Below are 9,105 nucleotides of genomic sequence, written 5' to 3' on the forward strand. Positions count from 1 at the left end.
TAAAAAATGTTACAAAAACGGAGAAAATTTTGACCAATTCTCTTATGTGACGCAAGCGAAGCTGCGCGGGTCTGCTAGTGAAATAATATAAAGCAAGCCATGCATCACATACTGCGGAACAGAGGACCACGGGTGATGAAGACGTACAAACAATGGCGTCCATTCCTTTCGCCACCTACACTCATCTACTAAATTTCTTGACTTCTTACTTTTTTTACCGTCTCGCAGTGGCTATATTGATATATAATGTAACTGAAGCAGAAACATCCACTACTACGCATACATTTAAATTAATGTTCGGGATATCCCCGCGTTTTATAATTTCCACCTAAGTGCTTGAAGACAAGTGTCGCATTGATAGTGCTAAGTAAAACATTTTTTGTGCAGCTATATCGTTCTTTTAAATTAAATCCGCAGCGCAATAAGGCTACGTAATTTTTAGAGCTACAAAATCAATTAACTGGAAATTTCCCCAAATTATTACAAAAACACTAATTTACTTAGAAAATATATTCAGTCAATGATAAATACAAGCGCAAACAACATGTTTTTAAGCCCCTCCAAAGCCAGGATCGAAGCAGCCTGAAAGTTTCCCACACACGACCGGCCGTTCAATGGCATAACACCGCCCAACTTTGTTCCAAGGGACTCGAAACTACGTAGGTGCTATTATAACACGTAGAGCGTTACCTACGGTGAGATCTGAATACAAAAATAACAGATAGTGATGCGGATAATTTGTATTAATATTAAGAAGTGGAAAATACAAATATCTCAAATATAATGACATAAAATATAATGACAAATAATTTGGTAATTATCTAGAAACGTGTTAAGGTATACATATGTGTAAACAAAAAGGTGTTTTCTTTTTACTTATTAGAAATATATCGATTTGATTTCTCGATCTTATATTATACATGTGTTATCGAAGCATTGATTCATATAACATGTACACATACTCGTACATATGACATTAAGCACATAAAGTAGAAATTAGAATCCCCAAAATTGGCTCTCTATATAAGTTCTGCATACACTCAAATCACTAATAAAGTACCAAATGAATAAAGCAAAGCTCTGACCAAAAGCGAGATGAAAATCGAAAATTCGCTGGAAATGCAAGCATACAAAATATCTATGAGAAAGTTTGGACCCGATAGACTGAAATTTCAGTTCGAGTTTCGATTGAGACGTCAGAGATAGAACGGTAACAGAACAGTAGAGTTATTTGAACGTGTCGAGTGTACGTATACGTTTTTGATATTTGAATAAAACCGACGATGCCTTTTCTGGTACCATGAAAACAAACATCAGCTTTTACAATCGCTCAAAACCAGCTTCTCTACCAAAAATATGCCGGAAAATAAAAGAAAACATTAAGGCTATAAAACGTAAAATAAAACTTTATAGATTCTCATTAAAAATAATGACATTTTAACTCAATAAAGATAGCATTACCGTCTAGTCTAACTACTTGTAAAATAATTTACAACCCAGTGAAACCATAAAAGCCAGTCATTAAACAAAGAATATTAATCTAACAGAGTATTAACATGCAACCTGTCTGCGGGACTATCTCATTTCTCTTCCACATTTCCTTACAAAACTTAGCGTACCCCTGAAATTTACAGCCACAATAAATTACCAACTAGTGAATGCAATCAAACCTGGGTACGAGGTACTGGCAAACAATTGTCATAATTCAGTGGCGCGACCACACAAAAGGTAAAGGCAGGAGGTAGGACATTCAACGACCGCCTAATTGCTTCATTACAAATTCGTGGCTCCAATCCGTCGGGACCACGCGTGGGCTTCAATTATACCACACTAATTGCTTGCTGTATTGACGTTCCGATCACGTGATTGGCGAAGTTTTTACCTCTGACGTAGTTTCAGGTAAGGATTAAAAGCTGGATAGTGCTAAAGGAAAGGCTGCATGAATAAAAAGTTTGTCAAAATATTGCGTAATGAATCAGGATTCTAGTTGAAGATAAAAACGCGCTGCTTTTCGTACAGCGCTGTTTTAACTTCGTCAACGTGGACATTAAATATTCACTAGTATCGATTTGACTGTCATAAATCCACCACAGCAATTTACACCTCGGAAAACGTCTAAAACATAAACAACAAATTTTAATAGCGTTCGAGAAAAAAAATTAAATAGGCGTTTTTATATTCCGAAGAGGGGCCCTTATCACTGGCTTCTTATCTCTAAGCTCGTTAAGGTAAGTATTTTACGAGCCCTTTAAACAAGGACATAGGACTGCGTTTTTTACATTTTACTTGCTTGCCTCGTAAAATTGTAAGTTACGACTGTTATCACGCAGAAAAGGGGGAAATATTTTTATAGAAATAAAAATAATGTAAGCGCCTAATATTTTATTGTCGGCAATAAAATTTTGGCGCGTTATTTGCTAATGGCTTTAATGAGGCGTTGAATGGGTATTTAATTGTTAATTACTTAGCAATGTTTTATACCTGGGCCTACCTTTGGGCCTTTAATTATGAATAAATTCTGCTTATACCGTAAAATGAATTCATTTAAACGATAAAGCAAAATCCTATGTAGAATCAGTCACGTCATATATCCCACCTAAGAATAAGGAATTTACGACTAATATTAATTAAAATTATACTTAGTTAGTATAAGTTACATAATTAAGTAAATCCATGAAAATACGTTTAGTAGCGAATATTTAAAGCCATTGCCATTGTTTCGAGCGAAACAGTTCAGTGATTTGAACATAATTTTCATCGCATGTAAATCTAGGCTTTTAGAATTAATCTAGTTAGTGTATTCAGGCTCTCTAATCTCTTTGAAAATGTGGTGGAACAAAAATGGATGGTTTAGTTCAAACTTAAGGGCAATTTAGCAGTACAAGGAACATTCTTCAGGATAAACATATAATTATCTGATTGTGTAACGCATATTACATAAAGAAAATATTATATTTTTACATTTCATAACCCGGGAAATATAAACCAACAACATAGAAGAAAACCCTTGTGGCTTAAATGTAAGGTTTGCGGCTGGCGGAGCTATAAAAAATTCGGGACTTAGAACTTCAGTGACCCATACCTACTTACGAAACTAACGGTAGCCTTTTTAAATCAGTTACAAATTTCACAAATACACAGAATTGTGAATTAATTAAATCTAGTTAAATCGTACAAGCAATCTCTACTAAATGGGCAGAATACAGTAAGTTCTTAAATAGGCACTTAGTTTAATCACACCTTTCCATCCTTTGCATATTTTTACGATATTCCTATAACACCAACGCATTTTTAAGGTACCGTGGACGGAAGCGGCAAGAGGAGTCTGTTTCTTATTATCATAATAAATCTTGACCTTTATCGAGGAGTTATTGACACCGGACTTCATCTTAAAACTGAAATTCAGAATTTATAAAAGAAACTTTACAGTGAATTGATGATAATATTTCGTTTTTCATTCTTAACGTTAAAGACCAATGTTGCAGTTATATTGAAAATTTTAGTGCGTTGCAGAAATCTTTAACGATTAATTATATAATATTGTATGTTTATTTTTATTCTCTGGTCTCTGCATACCCTTATGGGAAGAAGTTTTGATTTTATGTATGTAAGGAATCTAGACTAGAGAACATGAATAATCATACAAATATTGCTGAATTACTCATTTTTTTTCTGTGGGAACCAAACTAAAAACACTTTGTGTAATTTAATTACGAGGCGACCGCGACATCAATACACATTGTTTAGAAACTAAGTTGTACCTTTAGTAAATGTCAAACGTACTAATTTAGTGAGTGCGTCCAAATGTGAAAGACTAGGCGGAGTTTGACATTTACAAAAAAATGGCACACGTTACTATTGTAACCAAAGTTCACGACCTATTGAGACCTATTTTATCTATGTTTGAAGAGCTCCTCAAAGTCAGGGCCAGCTATTCAACACAAAAACTGTTACAGATACATTTACAGCCTAAAATAACAGTTTATCGTTTCTTCCAAATTACCTGGGAACAGCTGAAAAAACTATACGTTAAAAACTTAATAGGTTCTTGTAAAACGGGCTACTTTTGAATACATGGGTTTCTTTGAAAGAGAAGGAAATGGGCATGGGAACTCGTCGCTAGTTTTTTATGCGAGCTATTTTCTTATTTACGTAATCAAATTTCCCCCGAATTTTCCTAAAGTAAATTTTACGGTACGTAAATTTGTTCTAGAAAAATATAGGCTTCCAAAAGTACTACAATTTAACAAAGAGTTACACGTGTTCTCTTCAAGTACTTTTATTTATTTATAAGTACCCGATATTGCCTTGAAACTAAATCAAATTACAGAAAGTGTCCTCTCGGGACTTAGAAATGATTATTTTATTACACTTCAATCATCTACGAAGGTCTACTAAAGCGTAGCCGTAGGCCGTACTTAATCCCTAATTGTAATATCAAAGAACAATATAAATAAAACTTAAGTTTGCCAACTCAATCCAAATTGAGATTAGTTTCTACTTAAACACTAAAATAGCGAAAAGGTACTCGACTCCGACGACTTCTATTTCAATTTTAAAAAGTCTGAAAACTTCTCCACCTTTTTTATAATAACGAATGGCATTTCGATGTAAAGAGGTTTTTTAAAAGTTATTGAAGCTCTATCTATAAAAGATATTTGAGACAGATTTTTTGCATTATAGGTACTGCGTGTTTTACTTAGCTGCAATATTGCTAGTTTAGATTTATTAAAGTGATCGACACTTCATATTATTATTTCATAAAATCACCAGAAAAGGTGGAAGGAACTTATATAGATTATATTACGATGCTGATAGACTGAGAAGAACTGTCTCCATGAATAAATATATTTTGTCCTCGGCTTACTATAAAAAATGTAATATCACAAGAGGCCAGATTATTAGTTAAGAGATTATTACTGAAGGTAGAGGCCTTCTCTACCTTCACTAATAATTGTCGCAACAATACCAACATACTATCAAAGTAAACATGGTAAACGAATTATTATGTAAATAAAATATCAGCATATTTAATACTAGCTGACCCGCGCAACTTCGCTTGCGTCACATAAGAGAGAATGGGTCATAATTTTCCCCGTTATTGTAACATTTTTTACTGGTACTCTGCTCCTATTGGTCGTAGCGTGATGATATATAGCCTAAAGCCTTCCTCGATAAATGGGCTATCTAACAGAATAAGAATTTTTCAAATCAGACCAGTAGTTCCTGAGATTAGCGCGTTCAAACAAACAAACAAACAATCAAACAAACAAACAAACTCTTCAGCTTTATAATATTAGTATAGATTCCACATACCAAAACTCATTCAAGACCGAGGATACGACAGTTGTTTCCACACAAACCATCATTTAGTCTTCTTAAGTGCGTGGATACAGGAATCCGCCGAAAAATCCCACCGGTACAATACAGTGTAGTTTAATTCGTTGTGTACCTTTCGTCCCTTCCCGAGGGAACTCTTCAGCTTCAGTTTACTGGTACATAGCAGGCGACCACAGCCCAACAGAATCTTCTTGGGTCACGCGAATAACAGAGTGATGAATAAGAAAGTAGGAAAATATTTTTAGATGCTGTGTTCCTACTCTTAGTGTGTAAAGTGTAACGATTTGTTTGCTAAGTATGAAGTGGATGGAGTAAATTTCCTTGTAGTGTAATTTTTACTTACTCACACAATACTGGCATAAAACCTACGACAGGTTGATTTTCTTTCATACAAAATGCATTTGAAAATCCACGTTGCAAATGCATCTTATGTGACAAGAACAGTAACAGTAAATGTAACGTAATGACATTTCTTATGCAAAATAAATATTCTGCTTTTCTAACTCATGCAACTTGTTGTAGCCGTTGTAGGTTTCCACTTTTACCTATTTCGGCTATAACTTCGGTATTAATCCTATAATAGTATAGCATTCTGCACTCAAACAATCCTGTGCATTCCAATTCTGCCCTTTCACTTCACAGTGTAAACATACAAACTTAATATTAAAACGATACGTATTGTGACAGTAATAGAACATCAATTGTGGCCGTAAACAGTAAATCATAGGCACGGCGCAGTCCACCGCAGCGGATGTGTGCGGTCACTATGAACGTACGGTGAAACTATTACTAGTCATCAGCTATTGCGGTCTCACTAATTATATTATCGGATGTGTGCGCTAATGTTTTCTTTATTTGATTGATTAAATATACAACTGTAGCCGCATTACCAGAATCATTTGTTTAATAATACTTATCATAGGCAGGAGAGTTTCCTTTTGGCTGACACAATTTTTATTTATAGTTCGTTTTGAGGACTAGGTTATCATATTGGAGACTCAGTATGTTCAAAAACCTACAATAACAATGTTTCGTTTTCTTAATTGAGAAGTCAAGTCAAACGTCACGTAAAGGGTCAGGTAAGGAAAGTCTTACATCGATAAGTCTGAAAATGGCAACTTAAAATGTCACAGATCATCTTAAACCAAAGTTTACCCTACTCATAATTAAATCAAAGTTTTGTCATTCAAAATTTAACAATCTTGCAAAACACAAATCTGTTCATGGCGTAATCAGATAAAAAACTGTTGGCGAGCTTAATAAACGAGGCGGGTGCTATTCCCTTAACATAATGGAATCTTTTTAGACACTTTAAGACAGCACTTTAGCTTAATGAAGAGCCATAATTCATTTTGACGCTCCTAGTAACTAGAGCAATGGCGTGCCGTCGCTGAAGTATACGTGGGTAATTAGATCTACAGCCAGTTATCGATTTCTTGTGTTAGTTTTATTAATGGGAGAGCTTAACTTAGCGACGGAGTGTTGGAAATTTTAATTATGTTACAAGAAATAGTGAAACAGGGACGAAAGGATAAAAATCCTCGTGTCTTTTTGAAATCTTGCTAATATTACTGTTTAACTAAAAGTCGTCTTGCTTCAAAGAAACCGAAACTTCTACGTATCTAAAAGAAAACAGTCTCAATACTAACTATAGTTAACTAGACCAGTGTCGTATGTTTTGACCTATTTAGAAGTAGGCCGTATTCAAAAGGATTCCAAAACATATTTATGATGAAAGTCCCGCCACACAATTTAAAATGTCCTACAAATGAAGAGTCACCGGATCCCATTTTAAATATTCATATAAACCTTTCCTACAAACCTAATAAACATATTTTAATTGAGCACTGAAAACGAGATAAGTTTTAGGACAAATATCTATTGGTGTGCTTTATTAAGAAAAACTAAACATATAAGTACTACATTAGTTCCAAATTAGGTTTCTACTTTGGGTACTGGGAATATTTTTTCTTGGGAGTATCTTAATTGGAATTATTTGACATGCGAAAATAATAAATCCACATGGTTTTATCTCAGCAAAGAAAATCGCAGAAAAAAAACATAATAAACAACGAAAACATTGGAACAATACTTGCTAACTAATTAAGTGTCGATTTTCTCTCATCTCACAGAAAATCTAATAATCTTTTATTTAATATCGATAACAACAATAATAATTATGGCTACATTATTTCTCAGATAATACAGGTGTAAGTTTCTCAAGATAAATCTTTGACTCAATCTATACTTAATATTATAAAGCTGAAGAGTTTGTTTGTTTGTTTGTTTGAACGCGCTAATCTCAGGAACTACGGGTCCGATTTAAAAATTCTTTCACTGTTAGATAGCCCGTTTATCGAGGTAGGTTATAGGCTATATAACATCACGCTACGGTCATTAGGAGCGGAGTAGCAACGAAAAATGTTACAAAAACGGGGAAAATTTTGACCCATTCTCTTAGGAGACACAAGCGAAGTTGCGCGGGTCAGCTAGTTATGAATAAACCTTATTAAAGAAAATATTTCAGGTAAAAAGAAAACCTTATCTTTCGTTTTCGGAATATAATTTGGAGATTACATCTATAACGGCCTAAACCCTCGTCGTTTGATTTGAAATCGAGATTTCCGAGAAAACTAAAGGAAAACTTCTTCTAATAAATGTTCTTAATTTATTGCGATGACAGATAAAATATTTCTTAGAACTGTTTGATGGTGAACTAAGCAACATTTAAAAGCGTTTTCCAATAAAAATATATTATATAAGGCTATTTATACCAAATTAAAAAACAAATATAAACTTGAAAGGGTTGCGTTAACAGTATTATTGATTCAAAATAATATAAATTAATAATGTAAATGAAATGATTTTTGACAAATCTGAACTAATAAATACTTTTATTAAGTAAACAAAAAAAACCGTAAGTTTCCTAATAAATGTATAACTTTTACGGCTATAAAGTCTTCATGGTTTCCAACACTTTTCAACTAATAACACGTTGAAAACGTGTTTCTTTAAACTGTAAAACTACTTAGTGGAGTAAAAAGTTGTTCTACGTCAAAATATCAAAGTTTAGACATGATACTTCTTGTACTATGAGTACACCTAGTTTTTCCACTGCTTAGTCTAGATTCAAAAGATTTTGGTACTCTGGCTTTTATACTCTCTCTCTTCCTGTCTTTTATGGTGTCGTCGTCTATTCTATTCGTCTCATATGGTGTTGGCTTCCTTATACTCTCTCTCCACTTCGCCCTATCCTTGACGTTGTCTACCTCAACCTCACATGAATGTCTGGGTTTTATATAAATTAATAAAGAATAAAATCATTACTGGTCCACTCACACAAGCTAAGCCAAGCTATGGTAATGACAACTGATAAACATAGGTACTCATATACTTCTTAATACATAGATATACATATATTATGAAAATAAATTTAGTTTTTTTTAAACTCATAATCAAAATTTTAGACAAATTATTCCTACCTCCTATTTCACTTATACAATTACCTTTTAAGTTAAGTTATTTATCTTCCAAAATACTACTTGCAATAGCCTATCGAAAAGAAGCACTCCTACATCTCAAATAATTAAAAAACAATTGTACAAAACGAATCGGTAATACGAAAACAAAACGGCCAGCTCTAAAAATATAATTTCTCAAATAATTTGCACATTTCAGTGCGATTTGCTATTCAAATGAGACTGGTGAATGTCAGTGTTTAATTTTTTAATTCAATTGTTATTTTAAGCGCAGCGCAGTGAGACC

The sequence above is a fragment of the Anticarsia gemmatalis genome, chromosome 13 (assembly GCF_050436995.1).
Source record: "Anticarsia gemmatalis isolate Benzon Research Colony breed Stoneville strain chromosome 13, ilAntGemm2 primary, whole genome shotgun sequence".
In the NCBI taxonomy this organism is placed as follows: Eukaryota; Metazoa; Arthropoda; class Insecta; order Lepidoptera; family Erebidae; genus Anticarsia; species Anticarsia gemmatalis.